Genomic DNA, 24,053 nt, shown 5'->3' with positions numbered 1-24,053 from the left:
AGGCAAAGGATGGTTTGGATGTGACTTCCTGCAACTCCATTCTACTTTGTGAATGCCTAGATTCAGCCAGTAAGGTACAGATATTTGTCAACTGAAGGGATAAGATCCTGGGAAAGACTGTGCTGATGGTCCCCCTTCCCCCGGTCATACTATCTCAGTCTCCATTTACTCTTTATTTGGGGTGTGTGGGTGGATATGTGTATAAAGTCCTGCCAAGTCACAGCTGACTCATGCTGACCTGTAGGTTTTTCAAGGTAAGAGATGTTCAGAGGTGATTTGCCATTTCCTGCTTCTGTGTAGTTACCCTGGACTTCCTTGATGGTCTCTCAGGGCTGACCTTGCTTAGCTTTTGAGATCTGATGAGATCAGCCTAGCCTGGGCCATCCAGATCAGGGTCTTTACTTTGTGCTCCAACTAAAATTAATCTCCAGTAAAATGCAGAACTACTATGTTCTCCCTCTGCTCTCAGCTTTGTAAGAAATCTGTTGCTATGCCAGAGAGCCAGTGTGATGTAGTGGTTAGGAGTGCAGATTTCTAATCTGAAGAGCCAGGTTTGATTCTGCAGTCCCCACATGCAGCCAGCTGGGTGACCTTGGGCTCGCCACAGCACTGATAGAGCTGTTCTGACCGAGCAGTAATATCAGGGCTCTCTCAGCCTCACCCACCTCACAGGGTGTCTGTTGTGGGGAGAGGAAAGGGAAGGCAACTGTAAGCCGTTTTGAGACTCCTTTGGGTAGAGAAAAGCAGCATATGAGAACCAACTCTTCTTCTCCTTCATTAGAAACACTGTTCAATAGCAGGTTTTTATATCTTCAATCGGATGCTTTTCTCTTCTTTCTCTCCATTTAAAATCACCACACCTGATCAGCATTTTATCCTGGATGCTTACAGGATAAGACCTTAAGGTCATGTTATTATTTGTTTGATTTATTAACTGCCCCTCTCTGCATCGAGGTTTGGGGTGGTATAAAACATACATTTCTGAAACAATGTCAAAATATTTCCATATGATAAAACCCATATTGTGGCCACCGATGATTCACTTTCCTAAAACTGGAAGTGATTAGCTCAGAGTGGGGGGTATTTGACCAATAGGAAAAAGGCAGTCCAAGAGCCCAGCAATTACTAATGAAACCAGACTGCCTTTTCCCTGTTGGTGGAGCTCTCCCTGGGCAATCTGTCCTTAGAGGCTTGCCTGCACAAGGCTGTGTCCCAGCCCCTGCGGCCGCCCTTGCAGGCGACCCCTTTGCCGGATGAAGCACTGAAGGAGGCTGGCCGCGGTGGTGACGGTGGCGATGTCCCAGGCAGGCAAGGGGCAAGAGGGCGGGTTGGAGTGACCCCCCCAAATCTGGGGCAGTTGGGCTGGCAAGCCATAGCAAGCGGGGACTGGGCCTTGCTTGCTTCTGGCAAAGTCAGAGAAGCAAGCCCTGGAAAGTCACCTGTGCACTGATTGCAGGGTGAAAATGTGTAGATTGTTGAGAATGAATCACTGCTTTCAGAATGAGTACTGTTCAGTAACAATGTAACTGGCAAATTGTGTGTCTGGAGACATTTAGTGCACCTGGGATGGTGTTTGATGCCTATGGGTTGGGGAGAGACTGTGGCTGTCGGAAGTAGCTTTTCTTCTCAATCCCCACTCTTCCCACTAAGTCTGCACTCCTCCTTCTGGAGCTCCTGAGAAGAAGGATATAACCCTGAAACCTCTGGTCAAAGTTAACAGCCAGCTACTCCAGGCCACAGTGTAGCCCTACTAGTAGGGCTGCCAGCTCCAGATCGAGCAATACCTGGAGATTTTGGGATTGGAGCCTCAGGAGGGCGGGATTTGGGGAGGGACCTCAGCAGGGTAGAATGCCAGAGAGTCCACTCTCCAAAATGGCCATTTCTTTTAGGCAAACTGACCTCTGATGGCTGCAGATCTGCAGTAATCCCACCACTTGGAGGCTGGCCACCCCACCACTGAGTTTCACATTGAAATTAAACGAATTCTGCTCCACAGTTAATGTTCTTTTCCCTAGCAGAACAAACTGTAACCTGTACTTAAGCTCCACCCCACTTTCCTTTTATTTATAAACTGACTGATATTGTTGTTTGCTCTTCAGAATGCTCATGCACACATGAAAAACTGGCTGGCCATCAGACACCTGTGCTGCAACTAGTGCAAGTTCCCTTGGCAAAACCCACACAAGCCCACTAGCTAGCACCCATTGCACCAGAATATAAAACAGTGACAATAAATAATCAAACTCTTTTGTCTCAGTTTATCTAGGCGGCATAGGGTATTCGGAGGGGCGGGGGTACAGTATGTCTATGTGTCCTGGACTCAGCCATATGCCTGGTGGAATAGCACCATTTTGAAGGCTTTGTGGGATTTTGATAGTTCTGTCAGGGCTCACATCTTTGTTCCACCAGGATGGAACCAAAGGGGCCAAAAAGGCTCTGGCCCTGGTTGAGGCCAGTTGCACTCATTTAAAGTCATGGACCACCAGCATATTCACATTTGTAGATCTTAACGTTTTTTCTGGGGGTATATAGAAAGAGGTGGCCCCTTAGATATGGAGGGCCCAGGCCACACAAGGCCTTAAAGGTTAAAAATAAGACCTTGAATTGGATCCAGAATGCAACTGGCAACCAATGCATCTGCTGGAGGACTGGCCGAATAAGTGTCCTCCACGGTGTTCTAGTGAGGACCAGGACAGTTGCATTTTGTACCAGCTGCAGTTTCTGAGTCAAAGTCAAGGGTAGACCCACATAAAGTGAGTTAGAGTAGTTTAGTCTAGAAGTGACCATTGCAGTAACTGTGGCCAGGGTTTCTGGGGTCAGGTAGGGCTCTAGTTGCTTCACCTGGTGTAGATGGAAGAATGGCTAGCAAATTATCTTAGTGATCTGTGCCTCCATTGTTAAGCAGGCATTGGAGATCACCCCCAAATTCCTGACACAGGGAGAAGTTGTTAATTACACTCCATCCAAGTAGGGAAGGCACACTTTCTCATCTGACTCTTTCCTACCTAGCCACAGGGCTTTCATCTTTCTGGGGTTTAGCGTTAAGTGGTTCTGCTGGAGGGACTCCACTAATACTTCCAGGCATCTGGGCAGTGTATCTGGAGGTGCGTTTGGCTGGTCCTCCATAAGCAGATAGAGTTGAGTGTCATCAGCATACTGATACATGTTATACAATACAGCATACTGATGACACCCAAGCCCAGACATCCAGGTCAGCTGAGCAAGAGGGTGCATGAAAATGTTAAATAACACTGGAGAGAGTATCGCACCCTGTGGCACCCCTCAATGGAGACCACAGCGACACGACTGTTCATCCCTGGTTGCTACTTTCTGTCCTCAACTTTGGAGAAAGGAAATCAGCCATTGTAGGGCTAACCTCAATATCCCCACATCAATGAGGTGGTGAGCTAACAGCTTGTGATTGGTAGCCCATTCTGCACATGTTGGATAATGCACTTTCAATGCACTTTTGAAATAGTTTTTCCTGCTCTGCCTAGGAAAATTTAGCTGCAAAAGCACATTGAAAGTGTATTATCCAGTATGTGCAGAATGGGCAAGTCGAATGTTGCTGTAAGGTCCAGCAACATGAGCAATGCTGTCCTGTCCCAGTCCAACTGTCTCTGGAGATCATCTGCACAGGTGACCAAATCAAGTCCCCTGTAAGCTGTTCTAGAATGGATCCATAACTGAAGCTTCCTCCAGGTATGCCTGCAATTGATCTGCAGCCACCAGCTCCACTACCTTCCACAGAAACATTTACTATATCTCCCACCCCACACCCTGAACTGATTAAAAGTTCTGGAAAACTATGGAGGGATTTTGATTGGAACTAGTAAAAGGTCTTATGTGACTACCTTAGACATCTTTGAACTTTGTTATCTCTACCAGTGAACTCAAAAGGTTGGGCCATACAGATAATATAGCTGGCAGAGTATAGCCGGTCTAAAGAGGTGTCATTCCTCAGTTATGACAGCACTGCATAACATGACCTGTGCCCAACACTCAAGAAGCTACAGCACCAAGCTACAACCCCCGGTCTCCATTCTTGAGCTGTGTTGGATTATGAGCCTACCTCTCAGCCTTAATCCTGCCACAATATTTACCTGAAAATGCAATGTAAGACTAGCCTGAGTGTACACATACATTGTTAGGCTCGTTTTACAATTGATAGATCATGCTTGCTATTATGCCTTGATTTTTTACAGGATTTTTCTTCACCCTCTCTCTGTAAACAAACAAACCTGTAAAAATGCATTCATGTGGAGGGTGAATTCAAGTCCCAGGGCTACCTCTGGCTTCTAAAATAGCTGTTACTCTCTTTGTCAACCAGCTACGCCAGGGGAACCTGACACTTAATTTGTCAATGTGTTACAAACTGTTTACTAGACAGCAAGAGGACTCTAGAGAATAAGGGCACAATCCATGGGGAACATCCTCTTGTGCAAGCCCAATTGAGTTCAGAAGAAGTACCAGGTGGATTTCATTCTTAATCTAAAGAATCTACTGCTGGCTACTAAATAGTTCATCTCAGTGCACAGTAGAAATTCCTGACTGAGGATGGTACTCCAAGGGCATTTACACCACAAACAGATTTTTAATGCACAGCTCAATACTCTGGAATGCTGGAGACATTTCAAATTCGAATATGTTAATCAATGGGGCTCTTTCATTCAATTTACTAACATGGAAAATAGAATGCCCTTCTTATGCTTCTAAGTCCTTTAACTGCCAGCTCTTCTTAGGCCCCTCTGGAGGAGGTTTGCCAACACTCCAAAACAGAAAATGAGCCACTGCCTATTTCACTGGTATTGAGAGGGAACATGATCCAAGGTTTCAGACAGAAATGTGTGGGATCTACTGGTGACTTCTCCCTGCTCTTTGCTTAGGAAGACCCTTACAAAACGTTACTATGTTTTTACCGAATAAGGGTTCAGCAGCACAGGTCGTTTTATCTACTACCCTTTCTCCAAGGAACTGACCACATATGGTTTCCAGTTCCAGGTTGGGAAATAACTGGATATTTTGGGGGTGGAACCTGAGCATGGTGGGGTTTGAGATACTTCAGTGGGTATAATGCCACAGAGTTGACCTTCCAGAGCAGCTATTTTCTCCCAGGGATCTGATCTCTGTCACCTGGAGATCATTAGTAATAGCTGGACATATCCAGCTAAAAACAGGAGACTGGCAGCCATATGTATGGAGGGACATCCCACTTCCATGGTACTGTTGTTCACAGTGATCTGTTCTGCAAAACTTACACTATTTCACTTGGTACATGGTGAAATATTTAAAAGGGTGCCATAACTTCCCCTGTCTTTCCTTTCCCAAATGACAAAAAACCAAAACAAAACTTACTAGCTTTTCTGATTTTTTGTGGGAGGGAAAATGCACTTAATGAAGTTGGCTGCCCATCCTTTCTTCTGTTGGAGATTATTAGTGCAATCCCAAGCAGAGTTACACCCTTCCAAACCCCCTGGAAACCACTGAACAAGGTATCTTATGCTTTGAATATTAGAAACTATATCTTTGCAACTGGAATTTTTTGCAGTCGTTCTGCCAACTGACTTTGAATAGGAGATTCCATCCCCTTGGTACAGAGCAATATAATCTAGCAGAAACTGGACTTTTACATCTGGAACATTTTCTCCATCCCAGCAACAGCTGGCTCAATAACACTGACTGAGCTTCATGACCCATTGTAGATGATCAAACACTGCTCCAGGTCTAGCTCTTGATACCACAATGACTTCACTTACCAGGACAGTTCAGGTGACCAGTCACCCAATTATTCCATACTCAGCAAGCCACACCAACTTTTTAAATGATTGTCGGCATTTACCCAGTGTAGGTGGAAGCTGAGAAACAGAAAGAGAGGGAAAACATGCAAAGAACATGGAAGGTGATTTAAAAAATCAACAAGAGAAGAGGGAGGCTGAGTAAAACAGACCAGGGGGAGAAGGTGGTATTGAACAGAAAGAAAGGATGACATCTAAATTAAGGGGCATGCACAAAAATAATGTGTGTGTGAATGTGTAGCTGGGAGAGGAGGAGATCTGCGTATATTCTAGAGTGAAAAATAAAGGATTGAAAAATAAAGGATTGAAATAAAATAAAGCAAATAAGAGAGACAATGGGCTTTTTAACTGAATGAAGTTTAACAGGCAAATGTCACAACAGAGTGAATGGAAATCATGTACACATTATGTAACTGTCATCCACTGAACAGATTCCAAATATCCAGCTACAGCAGCTCAGTTTACAGAGGCAACAGCCCTAGGAAATAAAAGAGTTAGCAACCAAGTCTGGCTGGGGGTTGCAGAGGCATTCTCTACCTGTTAGGGCGGGATTGCTCACAATGGAATGACATAGCTTGTCTTGGGAAGAGTCTTTTTGAAAGCCCCTTCTGAAAGGAAAAGGACTTTAAACTGAATAATCTGTTTGTAGCTGATGAAACCAGATGAACTGGCATGTGGCCTCCAAGAAATAAGCACCAGAACACAGTAAAACCTGTCAACCCATGATGGTGTCTATATAAGTTCTTGATAGAGTTTACTGAGTGTAGTTTTATCACTGCTGGCTCTTTGAAGAATTAACTCAGTGGGTTTTTTTTCCAGCACAGAAGAAGAAATTGTTTTAAAAGAGCATTGATGCTGTTGCCTCAGAGATCATTAGTTTCTGAGGGTCTGAAATGAACTCATTGTCCTGTTTGCACTCAGGGACCGAAAGCAGGCAGCAGGAGACATGTCTAGGCAGAAAGGTCTTTCTCCTTCATTGACCCCTCAGCAATCCCAGTTTCTGGCAATGGCTCCTTTTCCTGGGCCTCCTGAGCTTCTTGTCCAGCGGCCACAGTAAGTCCCCTGATGGGCCCTGAGACTTAGAGGATCTCAGCACCTTGGTCATGGTTTTGGCCTCCAGGGGATCTACTACCGTGTGTCCGTTGCTAAGGAATCGTTGGGCCCAGTCCTGACACTCATGGCTAGACACACTGCTTATGAGTCCCCTAGCCTCTTGTTCCTATAGTATTCTAGTTCCTTTTTGTATTACCTGATACTATATTTAGCTGTCTTCTTTTGACCTTTATTGTCAGCTATATTGCTGGAAACATAAATAAATTGAACTACATGTTATCTCGTCATATCTTATACCATGATTATTATCCACAACTCTTTTTTTAAACATAAGAGAGCTGCAATTTAAAGGGGGGGCATTTAACTCTCCCTTTTTTTCACATTCCTGCTGAAATGCCATCCCAGCTGCTTCTACTGAGGGAGAATGACTAGTACTGTACTTAAGGTACAAATGTGAAACACGTTTTTCATGGCATTTCCTATGTTGTTGGTTTTTTTCCCCCAGTTCTTTCAATTTGACTTCTGCAGGCAGTACTAATCATTCCTTGCTAATGCTCCTCCTAATATTCCTCTGGAGATGGGTGCAGGGCTTTCCCACAAGTTCATGGCAGGGGAATGGGAGAGACAGGGTGTCAGTGGATTGCTTATGTTCTCTTCTTTCTTTAGGCAAGATGAGAGTGCTATGGAAGTCCAAGAGGAGGCAGGAGGTTTGTTCCTGGTAGGCAGCCCAGGTGAACAGGGCAAGGGGAATGGCAGCTGGGACTGATGATCAAGACATCAGTGCAGAAACTGGTAGCTAACCTGGAAGCAAAGAAGGTGGCCAATTGAATCTAGTTGTTGGGTTTGTTTTTTAATCCCTTTGTTCTTTTAAAAATATTTAAGGAAAAAAAGAATTAAAATAAATTAAAAGATAGCAAATGTGACTGGGAAAAGTACTAATTTCTGGGATCTACACACTGACAGGATATCACCTTTATAACAGCTCTGTTCCCATGTCTTCCTACAGCAAGTTGACAGCTGACAAAGCAAAGTTCATCCATTTATCTCCATGCTGCAAAAACTTTTCTTCTTTCACTTTGCCTGAGTGTTAGGCTGCTATTAAAAAGGCCCACTGTGGTATAAAGAAGGAAGTGGCCTCTGTGGTATGCTTCGGTATACAGATAGCAGCTCCCCAGTGAAAAGAATGAAATATAGAGGCAATGATGGTGCAGAAGGAATCTCACAAGAAAGGGCTAGAGTAAGAGAGTGATTCCACAGTTGTCCGTGTCCTCTGGATCTCCCTCGCATTGGTCTTTGGAGAGGCAATTCATTTTTGTGCCTGACAATCCGCACTAGGGTCGCCTCTAGTCAAATACCGTAGATGGGCTTCACTTCCTTCCTTTTGCATTAACCTCGGACCCGTGGACTTTCCGGAGCCACAGGAAAGCCATCCCTGCCCCCTCTTTTGTCTATGCGCATGTGCAATAATGATTGATCTATCTATCACAAAATCAAAAAGTGCATGGTGGGGACTCTTTGTTCTGTGGTCACATTTCCGCTTCTCTTTAGTTGGCCATGGCTTTGGAGTTACAGCGTGCATTACAACTGCTGGCCCCATTGCTTTCATTGCTTCAGCTCCTGCTTTTCAGCATGAAAAAACTCCATAGACCTTTGTACTGCTTTCCTGCGGTGTGTAAAGAAAAGGAAACAACAGCAACAGGACTGCTTGAACTCATCGGCAGCAAAACGGTTGCATCTAGCCACCAGTGACTTTGGCAGTGGCAATGACCTGCGAGTCGGCTGGCACAGGGTGGCTGGAGTGTGGTTCCCTCCCAGGTGGGACAACTATGTCATTCTAGCATGGAGTGACGAGACGTGGCTGAGCAACTTCAGGATGACACGAGGGACCTTCATGGAGATTGTAGAGGTTCTAAGTCCAAGGTTGGAAAACCAGCAGATGAGGATGTCACCAGTGCCCATGGAGAAATGTGTTGGGGCGGCCAACTGGTACCTTTTGGGCAGTGGCTATTACCAGAACATGGGGCAGCAGTTTGGACTCCAGGGTTGGAGAAATTGTTCTCGAGTTCTGCTTTGTGATGGAGGCAGAATTGTTTCAAAAGATCGTCTGCCTGGGTGTAAAAGTAATTACCTTCATTTCATTTATTTTTGATTTGCAAAATAATGCAATAACGATGGACTGGATTGCTAATTTATATCTTCTTTGTCTTGTTCTATGCTAGATCATGGATGGCTTCGCAAGACTTGGCTTCCCACATTGCGTTGGTGACATAGATGGATGCCATGTCAGTGTCCGCACACCTGGAGGAAGGATCAATGAGTTTGGGAAACGGAAACGCCAAAAAATGGCATGATGGCCCCTGATGGTGGCTTTCCATCGGATCTGTGCCTGAGGAGCCCAGTTTTTATGTGGAGATGGAGAATTTCCACGCAGCTGAAAGGGCACTGCCATTAAATTTTCTGCCTCTGCAGAATCACTCATTTCTGCTCAAGAAGAACATAGGCTACAAATGCAAAGTGGAGCCAAGGCCCAGGGTTTTGGAAGACCTTGGTATGAATTGACGTCTGACTCCTGTCAGAATTCTGACATCTGATCATTCCCAGAGTCTCTTGAAAAAGGCTTATGTCATAAATAGTTAGGTTCTGAGCAATGAGTGTGTGAACCCTTCTTATACTGATCTAGACCACGGGTACAATATGGTCCCCTCTGACTGGCAGCAGCTCTTCAAAGTCTACCAGAGGTCTTTTCTCTGTGCTGCTGTCCAAAAACATTTTCACTGGCATTCTCAGTGCAAAGGACTGAATCTGGAATTTTTCCATGTCAACCCCATGTTCTATCAATGCATTATTGATCTTCTGCTATTTTAATGTTCTAGCATTCTTTGAACGAATTCCAGAGGAGTAGTTGTATTAGTCTGCTGAGGAAAGTGCCTTGTGGCACCTTAAAGACTAGCCAGCTTACTATGCCACCAACTTTTGTGACTCAGAGTTTATTTCCTCAGGTACCTAAATGAACATACTTGTAATGAAGTTATGTAGAATATACATGACATATCAAATTCAGAAAACCTTGTTCCATAATAAAGGGTGCCACATCTTTTTTTAAAAAAGGAGGAAGAAAAAGAGAAGACCTGTGATTGGATTAGGCCCTCGTGTATTTTGTTTTTTGGGTTCCAGGAGTTCTCTGCATTATTGCAAATGATAACTTTTTAAAATACATATTAAAAAGCAGGGGATTGTGGAATGGGAAGGCTGGCTTTTGGAAACCACCTTCACAAGGACTGTTTATGCGCTGGGAACTTCACTGCCCCAGCTCTTGTGCAGGAGAACAAATTGGGGGCGGATGAGGTGCACTGGGCCAAATGCTCTCCTGTGTGGGTGCAGGAAGAGGTGGGGCAACCTGCCACAACTAAAACTCCAGCCTGCAGCCCAGCATGAAACCTCCAGTGCGTCAACGGTCAAGGAGAGCATTGTACTGCTGTTTTGCTATGGGTCTTCCCACTTTTACTTCCCATTATTAGCAGCCAATGTCAGGGGCCACAACAACCTGCAGTGTTATGTCAAGGAAGCTGTTATGTCAAGGAAGCTGGATATTACAGAGATGGAGAGTGGGGTAGTATATTTAGATATGGCATTGGGGATTTTTGTTTCTGGCAAGATCCTAATCCACTCATTCCAAAAGTTTCTGTTTTGTGAAACTTGATGTATTTTCTACATCAGCTGCAATTACTGTTCATCTAAAGACCTTGGGATGGGCAGAAGGGTAAGTCTCAGATGATGCTCTGTTCCAGTGGAGGCGTAGTGACACACAGGCATTCTGGATAACGGAGGTGGTTCTAACATGTTTGGCCTGGTGAGCCAAGAATGAATCAGCAGAACCCCCACAATTCAGCCATTGCCCTGATATTTTTGAAGCGGGTGGATGTACTCCAAATAGCGTAAGCAAGATAGAGGCTCAGCATTTGAGCAATTATTCAGTTCCCTTTCACAGAGTGATTCAGAGAGGGGGAGCAGCATGACTGGGAAAGGGATAAGAGGATAGGCTCTGATATGTTGTGTGCACATGCCATAAAAGCAGTGGAGAAACTGGCAAGCAAGCAGGAGATGGAATATAAAATAATAAAGACAAAGGAAAAAATGCTACAGCAAACGGAATACAACTTACATGAGAGCTCTTTTGTTGCATCCTTAGATTGGCTCGACATATGGGGTAGCTATTCAGACAATTACAGGATCAAAATGCAATTGTAAATCTCAGCCTCCAGCATTCATAACGTAATTCAGAAAAAATGCAGATTTTGATTTAGCTGTGTAAGTCACAAGGTATTTTTAAACACCTGTTTTCCTACTACCAAGCTCTGCCGCCCTCTTGTGGGGAGGAGGAGAATAGATTTGTTGTATTGTGGCAGTCTTCATCCATTTTAAAGGTCCTTACTAGTGGCTTTTCTGCACATGATAAACATAGTAAAATGCTTACCTTGCGAAGACGCTATATTCCAACCGCTCCAAATGATGTCGCCAACCTCCCACATCTGGCCAGCAAACTGCTTGCTACACCCGCCATTTTAAAGCACTAATTGGGGAATCGCATAAAGTGGATTCACCCTCCTAAAAAGCGCTATCCCCCAGTGGACAACCAGTAGGCCAGCAGCAAATGAAATGTATGGAGGCAAAGAAGTGCTACCTCCGCCTTCAATGTCCTCAGGCCTCGGATCATTCTTGTGACTCTCCTCTGAATCCTCTCAATTTCATCCACATCCTTTTTGAAGCGAGGCCTCCAAAACTGGAGAGTATTTGTGGTGAGGTCTGATCAACGTGCTATACAGTTGGACTATGACATCTTGTGATTTCGATGTGATGCCTCTGTTGATGCAGCCCAAGACTGCATTTGCCTTCTTTACCACCACAACACATAGTATGCTCACATTTATCTTACAGTCAACAAGTGCCCTAAGAACTCATCCACACACACTGCTACCCAGAAGTGTCTTTCCCATTCAGTATGCACGCTTCTCATTTTTGTGACCCAGATGTAGAACTCTGCATTTGCCCACTTGTCCGACATGTTCAGATCTCGTTGAACTCTATCTCTAACGTCTGGAGTGTTTGCTAGTCCTCCCAATTTGGAGTCATTCAATTTAATGGGAATCCCTCCACCCCCACCCCCAGAACATAAAGATGTTGACAAGTACCGGGCCCAGTTCTGAGCCTTGTGGCACCCCACTGCTCACTTCCCTGCAATGTGATGAAACACCAGATGCTCTCAGAGCTCTCTGAGCCCCACCTACATCACAGGGTGTCTGTTGTGGGGACAGGAAGGGAAGGCAACTGGAAGCTGCTTTGGAATTCCTTCAGATAGTAAGAAGCTGGGTATAGCCCCCCAGCTCTTCTTCTTCCCTCCTTCATTTCCCTAGCTGAAAATCTGATTGACCTTTTTTCTCTACTTGGCCTGGTAGAGCTTAGAGGTAATGTACTGAGCTGTACCATACCAGGTAGCAGCCCAGCAGCACGGTTTTGAATACTCGTTTTTTTAAAAGTAGAATTGTAGATGAAGATTTGTGCTACCTCTCAGCTGTGCCATCCTTCCACTTGGTGGTATTAAAATGTGAGTCTTCAAAAAGGATATCCACACCTATAATATGAGGTAGTACAGTCCATTTGACTATCTCAGGGCTCTGTCATCTTATCCCTGCTTAGTTTAGCCACATGAGAAAGAAATTAGTGCTGAGTCATGGATGAAATCAAGCTTAAGGTTGAGGCACAGTAAAATTTGGGAGGTCACTCATGGAAGGAAGTGTTGCTTTGCTGGGCTGGCCCTAGAGCTACACATGAATCAGCATTTGCTATCCCATTAAGCAAAGTTTTGAGTCTTGTCAAGGGGCAGCAATTCGTATTCTTTTCTTCCTCCTCCTCCTCCTTATGGACCCAGACTTGCTGTTTTATAAAGAGGGTCACCACATAGCCACCATATAGGTCACCATATAGCCAAGTCAGGCATGATTGGTTTGCCAGTACTCTCTTCTTAGATTCAACCAGCCTGGCCAGACTAATCCACACTTCTGTAACATAATTGGTTCTTGGTTTTGTTTTTGCTTTTAAGTTTGTTTACTCAATAGGTTGTAAACATCCGCTTTGGGATTCTGGCAATCATATTTTACCAGAGTTCCAAAATGAACTCCAAGTTGAATCCATTAACTTCTGTCCTTTTGGAAGCAGAAACAGGAGCAATTCTCACTCTGAGGGGAAACAGTCATCTTGAATATAATGTGTAAACCACATCTAATTGCATGCCATATCTTGGAAGCAATTTTAAATTATTCCCAGTCATTTGTTTCCATATAGTAAGTAATTTGTAGACCATTTCTTCTTTGGTGCAGACAACAAAAAAAGTTACTTTATCGACTTATTTTTCCTGTCACCTCTCTAGCAGGATAGCTTATTTGTTTTTTCACATCCTTGAAGCAAGATTAATTTTTTAAAATATCTCTTACCTCATAAATAATTTCTATGTACCTATGAATGCTGAATCTTTGTCTTTCTTCCATTACTTTCATATAGCTTATAAGCAGGTCTCATTTCTGTAGTTTTTTCCCATGTCCTACATGGTGCATATTTCCTCATAAAAATGTAATTCCTACTAAATCAGAGATAAGCTTTTATAGCTGAAACTTTTATTTATTGCCATTCTTTAGTCATAACATCTATTTGGACATTTTCATGAGAACTTATTTTGTTTATCCTAGATAAAACATTCATACAGCTTGTGTGTGGTTTAACCCTACATTTTCTCACATAGGACAACATGAGAGCCATAATAGTAGCAATAACCAGAATTTAAAAATCCAGTTGGGCGAGTGTAATCCCAAATACATTTATGTTAGTTGTCCTGAAGATCAGCCCCTATTGCTGTTTAACAAGATGAAAACTGGGCAGAGTTTACCCTGCTGCTCTCCGGTATTCAAGACTAAATTTGAGGATAGTAGCTGGCTACAGTCCCTTAGAATTGGAATATTAAGCCATTGTAATAATTCACCTGCACAGACAAAAAAATTCCAGGAAATAGACGTATAATATCCAACAAATAGTCTTATAACTACCCAGTCAGTGGCACAAAGCCACATTTCCTTCTGTGTAGCAACCAGCTGTGAGCATGGATCTCCTTTCTGGACAGCTGGACAATGCTGAACTCTATACTGATCATAGAACCATACAGTTGGAGGGGGCCATACAGGCCATCTAGTCCAACCCTGCAGGATCAGCCTAAAGCTACTGCTTGAAGAATGCCAGTGAGAGGGAGTTCACCACCTCCTAAGGCAGTCGATTCCACTGCTGATCTACTCTGTGAAAAATGTTTTCTTGATATCTAGCTGGTACCATTCTACATGTAGTTTAATCCCATTATTGTGTGTTCTCTCCTCTGCAGCCAACAGGAACTCTGCTGCTTTTCTGTAAGTGATAACCTTTCAAAGACAGCAATCATGTCCACTCTCAACCTTCTTTTCTCCAGGTCACACCCTCTCAATTTTGATCTGTTTGGGAAAAGAAGCCACTAGATTTGTTCCACACTTCCTTCCAAAGAATAGGACCTCACCTCCCTATAAACTACCTAAGTGCTGAAGTGAGACAAATATACAACACTCTTTTGAAGGCAAGGGGCCTGATGTAGAAAGTGAGATGATGATGACTGGTGATAACTGATGATGAAATATTTTGCTAGTAGACCATAAGTTGGTTTTAGATTGGTGTTTCAATGTGGATTCAATGTAGATTATGTTTGTTGTTTTAATTTTTAATTTTATTCATCTATGTTTTTTTGTTTTATTGCCAGTATGGGGGGAGGGGATACTTGCACGGGAGACTGCCAAGAAAGGGAATGACAAACCATCCCTCTTTTCACTTGTTTTGAAGTAGGCTCCCTGTAAGTTGGTTGTGACTTCATGGTACTCACATACCTTTGTACATATGTACTCCTGTTGAGTCCAGAGCTGTTTGGAAGAATGGCAGACATAAAAATATTTTAAATGAATTAAATGAATGCATTATTTCAATATTATTATTTTACTATTATTTCTTATTTTATTATAATTCATTTGATTTGTAGCCCACCACTCCCTACCAAGCTGGCTCATGGTGGGTTACACATGTAAAACCCGCACAATTAACCCCCAGTAAAATAAACTATCTCACCCTGGCAATGAAAATAACCTCCCTTTACAGAATGCCAGTATGCAGAAGACTGCATGGAACTTACAACCTCAAATTCAAGTCAGGAATGGTGACAGAAGGAGGAGCGCAAGATGGATGTGAAAAGAAACAGAGGAAGCACAGATCAGTAATACTTAACTGAGGCTTAATTTCAGTAGGGGATGAAGGCTGAGCGCTTGTGCCTAAAACAATGAGTTGATGAAATTGTCTAGGAAGCATGCGATGGGTTTGTCCAAAGTGAGGACAATACTCTGGCTGAAACCATGATGAGTTCCCAGGTGATAGACAATAGTGGTAATTGCACTGTCAGAGAAGAACTAAAGATTGGGCCCAGGCAAATAAAGCCAAGTTGAATAGGGACAAGTGTAAAATGTTGCACATGGATAGTAAAAATCAGTTCTATAACTATCAGATGGGTGAAACCTGGCTGGGCACCACCACCGATGAAAAGCATTGGGGGGGTTCTGGTGCACCTGAAGTTTAATATGATGAGCAGGGTGATGAAACAGTAAAAAAGGCTAAAGCAATTTTAGGCTGCATTAGTAGAGGTGTAGTGTGGAGGTCACATGAGGTATAGGTGCTATCATACATGGCTTCTAGATCTCACCGGGAGTACTGTGTTCAGTTCTGGGCACCACAGGTTAGGGAGGATGTCAGTAAGATGGAAGGAATCCACTGCCAACTAGAATATACAGGGTATTTCCATACATCAGTTTTAAAAGCATTATGCCAGCTGAATGGCAAAGCACTAATTTTTTTTCACGCTTCCAAGCCCCTCCTCACCTTTTCTGCACCTTTTTGCGCAGGCGGGACAAGGCAGACGCCTTTACTGCGTTTGAGCCGCCATACCCTCCCTCTGCTGGTTGCCTGCTGGTTGCTCTCCAGTAGGTAGCGCTACATATGTTGGTGAATCCACTTTTGGGGATCTTCAACTAGCGCTTTAAAATGGAGGATGTAGCTGGCCAGTTACTGGATTTTGGCGATGTCATATGGAGGGGCAAGCATTTTGCTACATTTAATGGGTGCGGAAATGCCCACAGTATTATGCCTGATGGAAGGAAGTTCCATAATCTGTCCATGCAGCCTCATTCATTCCTTCACTGTTAACATTGTGTTTCCTTATATTATGCCAGAATTTGAACTTATGATAGTTCAACACTGACCTATCATTACTCAGTAGTATACCAGTTTACTCTATCTCTCTGTCTCCCGATGATGATAACTATGGGTTCTGCGAACATTAGGTACTACCAAATCAGCTACTTCAGTTTTTGATCTGGACAGGTACTTTCTACTATTAGGCTTTATTTTATCATAAAATACAAACCACCATTTCTTGTCAACTTGTAATGGAATAGTTATGCTAGACAAATAAATTTGGACTGAAATGTGTGAGACCAGAGCATTTCTGATTGCCATTGCCTTATTCCCATGCTGACAGAACAAAGAACCTGACTAATAAATCTGGATAACTAAAAGACTGCATTTCAGTTACCGGCTTCGTGTTTCTAAAAGATAAGAAGTTTCAGGAGCATCATTGCCAGATTTTGTGTCTTAGGATAGGTGAGCACTGTAGATGTATGATAGCTCTGTAATATTTATTTTGTTTACCAGGATATAAGAACAGCAAAAAGCAGGTAGTCATTCTCAATCAAATACTCTGTGCACTCCCGTATCAAATCTGTACCCCACTTTCAAAGTAACTGCAGAAATAAACTCTAATTTCTTTCTGTCTCTTTAGCCCTTCCCAGTCGTTACCATCAGCCATGTGTAAGGGGATTTCACACACAGCATAATCCTCTCAATATGCAGTGTTACCATTTTGTATGCACAGAGAACGGTATGTATTTTCCAGCTTTGGGAAATGCAAAATTAGTAACCTCAGAAATCTCACCCTCAGCATGAAAATACTCACCAAATTCAGAATCCATTTGCTGAACGTAAGCAATGAACCATAGCTCTGCTTCCTCTGGGATCCTATAAATGAAATCAGGATACCTTGATTAACCATCAGTCTAGGGCCTAAAGGGACATAGTGTGTTCAAAGGAGCATCTTTAGGGCTCTAGAATATATCTAGAATTTAACTGTTTATTGCTCTTGTGTAAAATAGCAAAACTATATCTATCTAGATGCATACAGTAAACATTCCCAGCTGCATTCCAGATTAAAAAGTGATATCTGTGAAGTTCTCATCCTCATGCAATATAAAATCAATCCCTTTCTTTTTTGAAACATTAAAAAACATTTTCATCCAAAATTAATATTTCTGACACTGATGCACTACACAGAGTGTATTGTAAGGTAAAGGTAAAGGTCTCCCCTGTGCAAGCACCAGGTCATGTCTGACCCTTGGGGTGATGCCCTGTAGCGTTTTCATGGCAAACTCAATATGGAGTGGTTTGCCAGTGCCTTCCCCAGTCATTACCGTTTACCCCCCAGCAAGCTGGGTACTCATTTTACCGACCTCGGAAGGATGGAAGGCTGAGTCAACCTTGAGCCGGCTGCTGGGATTGAACTCCCAGCCTCATGGGCAGAGCTTTCAGACTGCATGTCTGCTGCCTTACCACTCTGCGCCACAAGAGGCTCAAGTGTATTGTGATGAGAAATATAATTCGTTTTTTCCCCCATTTCCAACATGTCTAATTGGTTGTGTTTTTTTTAATTCTCTGATAGTGTATTTTTATTGAACGTCTTTTTTTTGGTGTTTGTGTGTGCACTCCAGTCTCTGGATTTTTTAAAAAAGTATCTTGTTTTATTCTGATTTTTCCTTTTCTTCTTGGTAACAGCTGCTAATGAGACACATCTAATAAAAGCATTGTTTCTCAAATTGTAGCTGAGGACGGTACTTCTGCATTATTTATTTTTAAAAAATTCTTCCAGGTTTTGCTTACTGCATAATCTTTTAGTAAAAGAGCCTCATTGCATGGTGCAGGGGGTTGGACTAGATGACCGAGGGGTCCCTTCCAACTCTTTGATTCCTTTTAGTGTTCTGTTCCATTGCCAAACTACTTTATAGAAATATGATCTGCAAGTATCTTTGGCTGAATCTCTGCTTTGTCTAGATTTATTGTTACACTTTTCTATATCCAATACATATGGAAATATCCAATGCAAAATCTCTGTCGTTTGAGTGCTTGACCCTTCTAATTTCAGCATTTCCAAATACTGGAATGCATTTTAAAGTAGTTTCCCACATTTAGGATTCCTACATCTGTACTCTGGATCTAGTTCTCCATTCATGACTCTAAAAAACAGTTTGGTGCATATATTGTTGCTAGCGTGCATGCCTTGTCTTCCAGGAGTCTCCATTTTAAGATTAAATATTTTCCTTCTGGATCTCTTAATTCTACTAATATTTCTAATTGTGAGTTGATTATATAAATAGCTACTCCACATTTTTGGTTTAGAGCTGACGTAAAATATACTTTTCCTAATTTTTTATTATTTAAAATACATTCATGTTTTTTCTTTACGTGAGTTACTTGTAGGTATAAATCTTTTTGCAGATTGGGAATGACAATGGGAATGAAGGTTACCCAACCAATAGGAATTAAGCCACATCCCCTTTCTCGTTTGTGTTGTTGAGTTTTTAAGGAAATTCAGGCTGCTCTATTTTAGTTCCTCCCCTCAGTTCCCCAATCAAGTGAGAGTTCCTTCGTGCCCATAGCTTTTGGGCTTGGGAATCCAAATATAATTCTTTTTGCTATTATAGGTGGCCATTACAGAACACTTTGCTCAGCAATAAACAATGCTTTGAGTAACTTGCCATTTGAAATTTGACGCAGAAAAGCAATGGAAAGGAGGGAGAGAAAAAAGATGAGTGTTGTGTAGGAGGACAATCAGAGATCCCAAAGACTACCAGCAATATAAAATGTTCATATCTCTATTATTATTATTATTATTATTATTATTATTATTATTATTATTATTATTAGATTTATTCCCCGCCACTCCCTTGCGGCTCGTGGCAGGTTACAACATCCTAAAATCCCCGTTAAAACCCCATTAAAACAATAATTACATTCCCAGCATTACCAACATGGCAAGATCGGCAACTCAACTTCCCCCCCTCCCACTACTGGCGGGTGGAGAGGAGGTCCTGATGGTGTTTACTTCAGGTCCTAATCCCAAATCCTGGGGGGGGGGGGGGGTTATAGGTCTATATTGTCAGCCTTGGCCTCAACCGTAAACCTGGCGGAAGAGCTCCGTTTTGCAGGCCCTGCGGAACGATGAAAGATCCCGCAATGGAAGGTTCTCATTAGTAAGGCAGCAATATTAGGTGTCTGGAAAATCTTGGCGCTTGACCATCAATGCATCCAATCTGTAGACACATCTCAGTTCATTAGACAGCCATGGCAGTGTTTGATTCTTCACACATACACACTTTAAAAAAATGTTAATCATCTTCTGAGTCGGAAAGGAAAAGCAGGTCTCCAGAGCTCTGTCTTGAAGTGCCTGTCTGCAGCACAATTGCATCCTTAATGAATGCTCTGGGCTCTATTTCTAATTGTGAAGCTGAGCAAAATGAACGTTGCTGCATTTTTCAGTCACCAGAGGATACTCTGATGTACACCCCTCTTCTGTTTATGTCTTATGCAAACAGCGTCTTCTTAACAATGCCCATTGCAGCTAATTTGCAACTGCAGTTCTCAAAAATATTGTCTTGTAAAGTTTTAATGGAGCCCCATGCAACTTAATTACCCACTATTGGCAGTTTTTCTCCTGGGGTGATTAGCTGGAGGAAGCCAGCAAACTTTAAAATAGTAAGATCCCAGATGGTTGAATGATTTGTTATTTAGGTGGAGACTGGAGGAGAATGGGGGGAGGGAATCCCCTGCCTCCTCTATGTTCAACTTGTTTTCTCTATGGCAGCATAATTCTTTCTACAAAATTATCTAATTTAAAGTCTTGTTGGAGAGTTCTTCTAACTAGGGCCTTACCCATTTAAAGTTCACTCAGATATGAATGGGAAATGGCTTTTATCAACTCAGGAAAGGGGGAAAAACCTGCAGATATAATACTCTTCAGGTTTGAAGCTTTCCATTCCATCTTAATAGGTCTCCCGATGTTACTGAAATCCATACTGAGCACTCTGCAAGCTGTCGATCTTTTCTTGAGATGCTGCTGCCTACTGATGTTGTTTCTAGTATTTCCATGGGGGAGCAGGATAATTGAATTTATTCTTGCTCCCAAAAGAAAAAGGATAATTGAAAGTCAATGAGGAATTACACAAGGGACAATTTTGGACATGATGATACCCCAGTGAATTCAACACGGGCACAAGCAATTACTGATATCCCAAGAAAGTGCAGGACCCAACAATACATGAGGACAGACTCCAGGAGTAAAAGTCCAGGTTGATTTTTGAATCCATGGTGTTGGGAATGGAGGAACCCTAATTCGTCCTCTGCCAGTGATGTTTGCTCAATTGAAAATGTCACAACCCAAGGCTACTTTAAATCCCAGTGGAGGTGGGGGGGGCAGGCCAAGTATCTATCCCCCCTTCTGAGGTTTAAATAAGCCTAGAGGGTGCAATCAGGAGAATGGCAAGGTAGAGTGGGGGCAAGCCTTAATTTCTATCTCCCTGGTACTTACCTATATCAGATGCTTTTGTCGTTGCTTTCCAGAACCAAATAATACATCTGGAGTTTCTGTTCTGAAGCTCCATCACCTGTCATTTGGCCCTAAGAGCTTGCAAGATTAGAACACCCCAGAGTACAACAGTACCATGTATCAGGAAGAGAAGGCTACATTGATGACACTATCAGGGACTTCACTGTAAATGCAAAGGTGATGAAGGGAAAAGGCCACTAACAAGAGCCAAGCTGATCTGGAACCCAACAGTGAAGCTGTTCTGCCAAGATTCTGAATTCTAGCTCTTCTAGTATGATAGCTTGGGAGGGGCAGTACACTACAAGGACCTCTGGGGATGAGGTTGAGTAGGATGACCTCTGAAATCTTAGACAGGGTCCCCCAACATTACTGAGCCTGCAGATGCATTTGGAATTCTGAGAAAGGGCAGAGAGAGAACCACCACTAAGAGATTACCAGGCTGAAAGACAAAGGGAATTCTTTGCCTGTGGCCAAGCCAAAGGTCTGTGGCTGTGATACACCTGTCTAAGATGAGCCTAGAGATGGTGAAGTCTCTTTAATTTCTGTCCTATTCAAAATCAGCATCAGAAAATAGGCTGAAAGTGCCATGGCATCCATCAGCACCATGCTGAGGATCAATGTTTTACCTGCATCCCAAGTTTATAGATGCTTATTCAAATGTTAATTGTGCAGAGCACTGTAACGTGCAAATCACTGCAGTCTCAGTATGCACAGGAATTTCTACCTGAGGATACTTACAGAGTGTAGCCATGTTACTCTGCAGTAAAACAGTTACAACTGAGTCCAGGAGAGCAACCAGAGTTTTGGAGTATAGGTGTCAAAGCTCTCTTCTCTCTGTCTGACACAGGGAACCCTGGCAAGGGGCTGTCAAGGGAAGTGGTTTGCCATTGCCTTCTTCTGCTGAGCCTTTCCTTGGTGATCTCCCTTCCAAGTACTGGCCCTGCTTAGCTTCCAGGATCTGACGGGATAGTGTTTTACCACACCATTTCCCCTGGACCAGCCTTTCTCAATCTTTTTACTGTAGAGCAGCAGTCCCCTACCCCCAGTCCGGGGACCGGGACCAGTCCGTAGATCAGTCAGTATCGGGCTGCGGCTCTTCCTCATCCTCCTCCCCGGCTGCTGCCTCGGGGGCTGCCCTGCCACTCTGCCTCCAGCTCACCTTTGGTGCTCTCCGGTGGCCACCATGGCTGGGGCTCCCCCTCAGCGTGGCACAGCACAGATGCTGCTGGCAGCGCCTCCCAGCGGGCGGCAGGAAGTCAGGGGCGCGAGCGGAAAAGCAAGTGGAGCAGGGGCTCAGGTGGCGGCGACGTCCCTCGGCAAAAGACTACCCCCCGGATCTCAGTAAAACTGTCAAGCGTTCACCGGTCCCCGGTGATAAAAAGGTTGGGGACCACTGCATGTAGAGAAACCCCTGAAACATTCTGCAGTCTTCAAAAACCTGCAGAAGTGCTGCTATAATGCAAAATATGATTGGGAAGCATAGCTGTGTACATGCCCACCTGGGGGCCTTCCCCTTCCCATCTCCTCCAGGCTCATAATTGGCCATTTTGGGAGGGGGGGCAGGTTGACATGACCATATATGATCATAAAGGTAAAGGTATCCCCTGTGCAAGCACCGAGTCATGTCTTATCACCCAATAAATGTTTAGCATTTTAAAAATATATATACAAATTAACCCCCACTCATATAGGAAACCCTTCCAGGGCTGTCAAGAAGCCCCAGGGTTTCATGAAATGCTGGTTGTGAAAGTCTGCTCTAGTCAAAAGGATTTAGAGCTGAACAATGAACAGCCGTCCCCCCCGCCCCCAAGTAATTATATGTATTCCCTTGTAGGCAGGGCTATGTGGTGGATGTCATAATGAAGAACTTGCATGATACAGAGAATTGTCCCCACTACAGATCTTGGTCCAGAGTAACTGCAATGCTTGGCATGCCATATGCTTTGTAAACTACATTTCCTACCCCACTCCAAGTAAATATACCCCATTTAGATCTTAAGAAGCCTGCAAGTCTTTGCTTTTCCTGGGCATTGTGGGACAAGAAGACTGCGCACACGTTAGAGAAAGGAAGCCTAATAATTTGCTTAACTGAATGAGGTGGGATGGGATAGATTGTTGAAACACATTTTTGACCACTTGCTTGTCTATTGTAATTGGGATTTTATGGGGGTTTTATTGTCTTTTAATATTTTATTCTGTGAACCGCCACGGATTCCTAGGAAATGTGGCGGAATACAAATCTAAATAAATAAGTAAATAAGTAAGTAAGTAAGTAAGTAAGTAAATAAATAAATAAATAAATGCTGTGCGGTGCGATGGTTCAGGTATTGAACTGGGATCTGAGAGAGCTTGGTTCAAATTCTTATTCTGCTATAAGACTCACTATATCACCTGCTCTCAGCCTCCTCTACTTCCCTGGGTTTTCCTGACCATAAAATGTAACCATGTTCTGACCTCCTTGAAGGAAGGGCAGGATTAAAAAGCACTAATAATCTTCTCTACAACATCCTATTATAAATACTTGAAATGTTCTCCCTGGCATGAGATCACTAAACCATTTGGATAAAGATCTTTCTTCTTGACCTGTAGTATGGGGCAAGGTCTGAACTTAATTGGAGTGTGTCTGGGGGAGGAAGAGAAGGGAAGGAGGTGTTCTGTTTTGGGCAGTGTGTGAAACTCTTTTGCACCTTAGCAGCTTTTCCACAATAGACAAGATTGTATTCCCCACCCCCATACACATTTTGTCTTGTAAAACAATGTATTCTGATCGATCTTTCCCAAACTGAAACTTATCTTGATTTATCTTTATGTATTCGGGGTGAAATAAGATTATGTGAGAAGTACTATAGTACAGGATCCGCACATCCTTCTTTGGCTCCCACAGGGAGGAGAGAGAGATGATTGAGCAGCTTTTGCATTTGCTGCAGTATGGACAACAACGAATAAACGAAACTCCTTTATACTGCATGGAAGCCAGTATTATCTTACAGTGGATGTCTAAGGTCTCTGGCAGAGGCCCTCAATCTCCTGCCAAATGCTTTCACTTGAGATGCTGGGGATTGAATCTGGGACCTTCTGCGAGCCACACAGGTGGCATCCCACTGAGCCATGGAAGCTGCCCTGGGCGGGGGGGGGGGGCTGCGGCGCACCTCTCGATGAAGGGCTGGGGCGGATGAGGGGGAACGCCCCTCTTCCAGCCGGGCACTCCCAAAAGAGTTAGGGAGCGCCTGTCTGGCCAGCAGGAAGCGCCTTCTCCAGGTGAGACCGGACAGCCTTACCCTTTGCGGGCGCGGCAAGTCGAAGTTGGGTGGCTCCGACCCCCGCCGCAGAGCCTTCTCCTTTGGGGCTGGGCTCTGGAGGAGCGGACTGGGTGGCCGCGCGGCACCAAC

Source organism: Paroedura picta, chromosome 6 (genome assembly GCF_049243985.1).
Source record: "Paroedura picta isolate Pp20150507F chromosome 6, Ppicta_v3.0, whole genome shotgun sequence".
NCBI classification, from domain to species: domain Eukaryota; kingdom Metazoa; phylum Chordata; class Lepidosauria; order Squamata; family Gekkonidae; genus Paroedura; species Paroedura picta.
Note: the sequence above shows the minus strand (reverse complement) of the source record.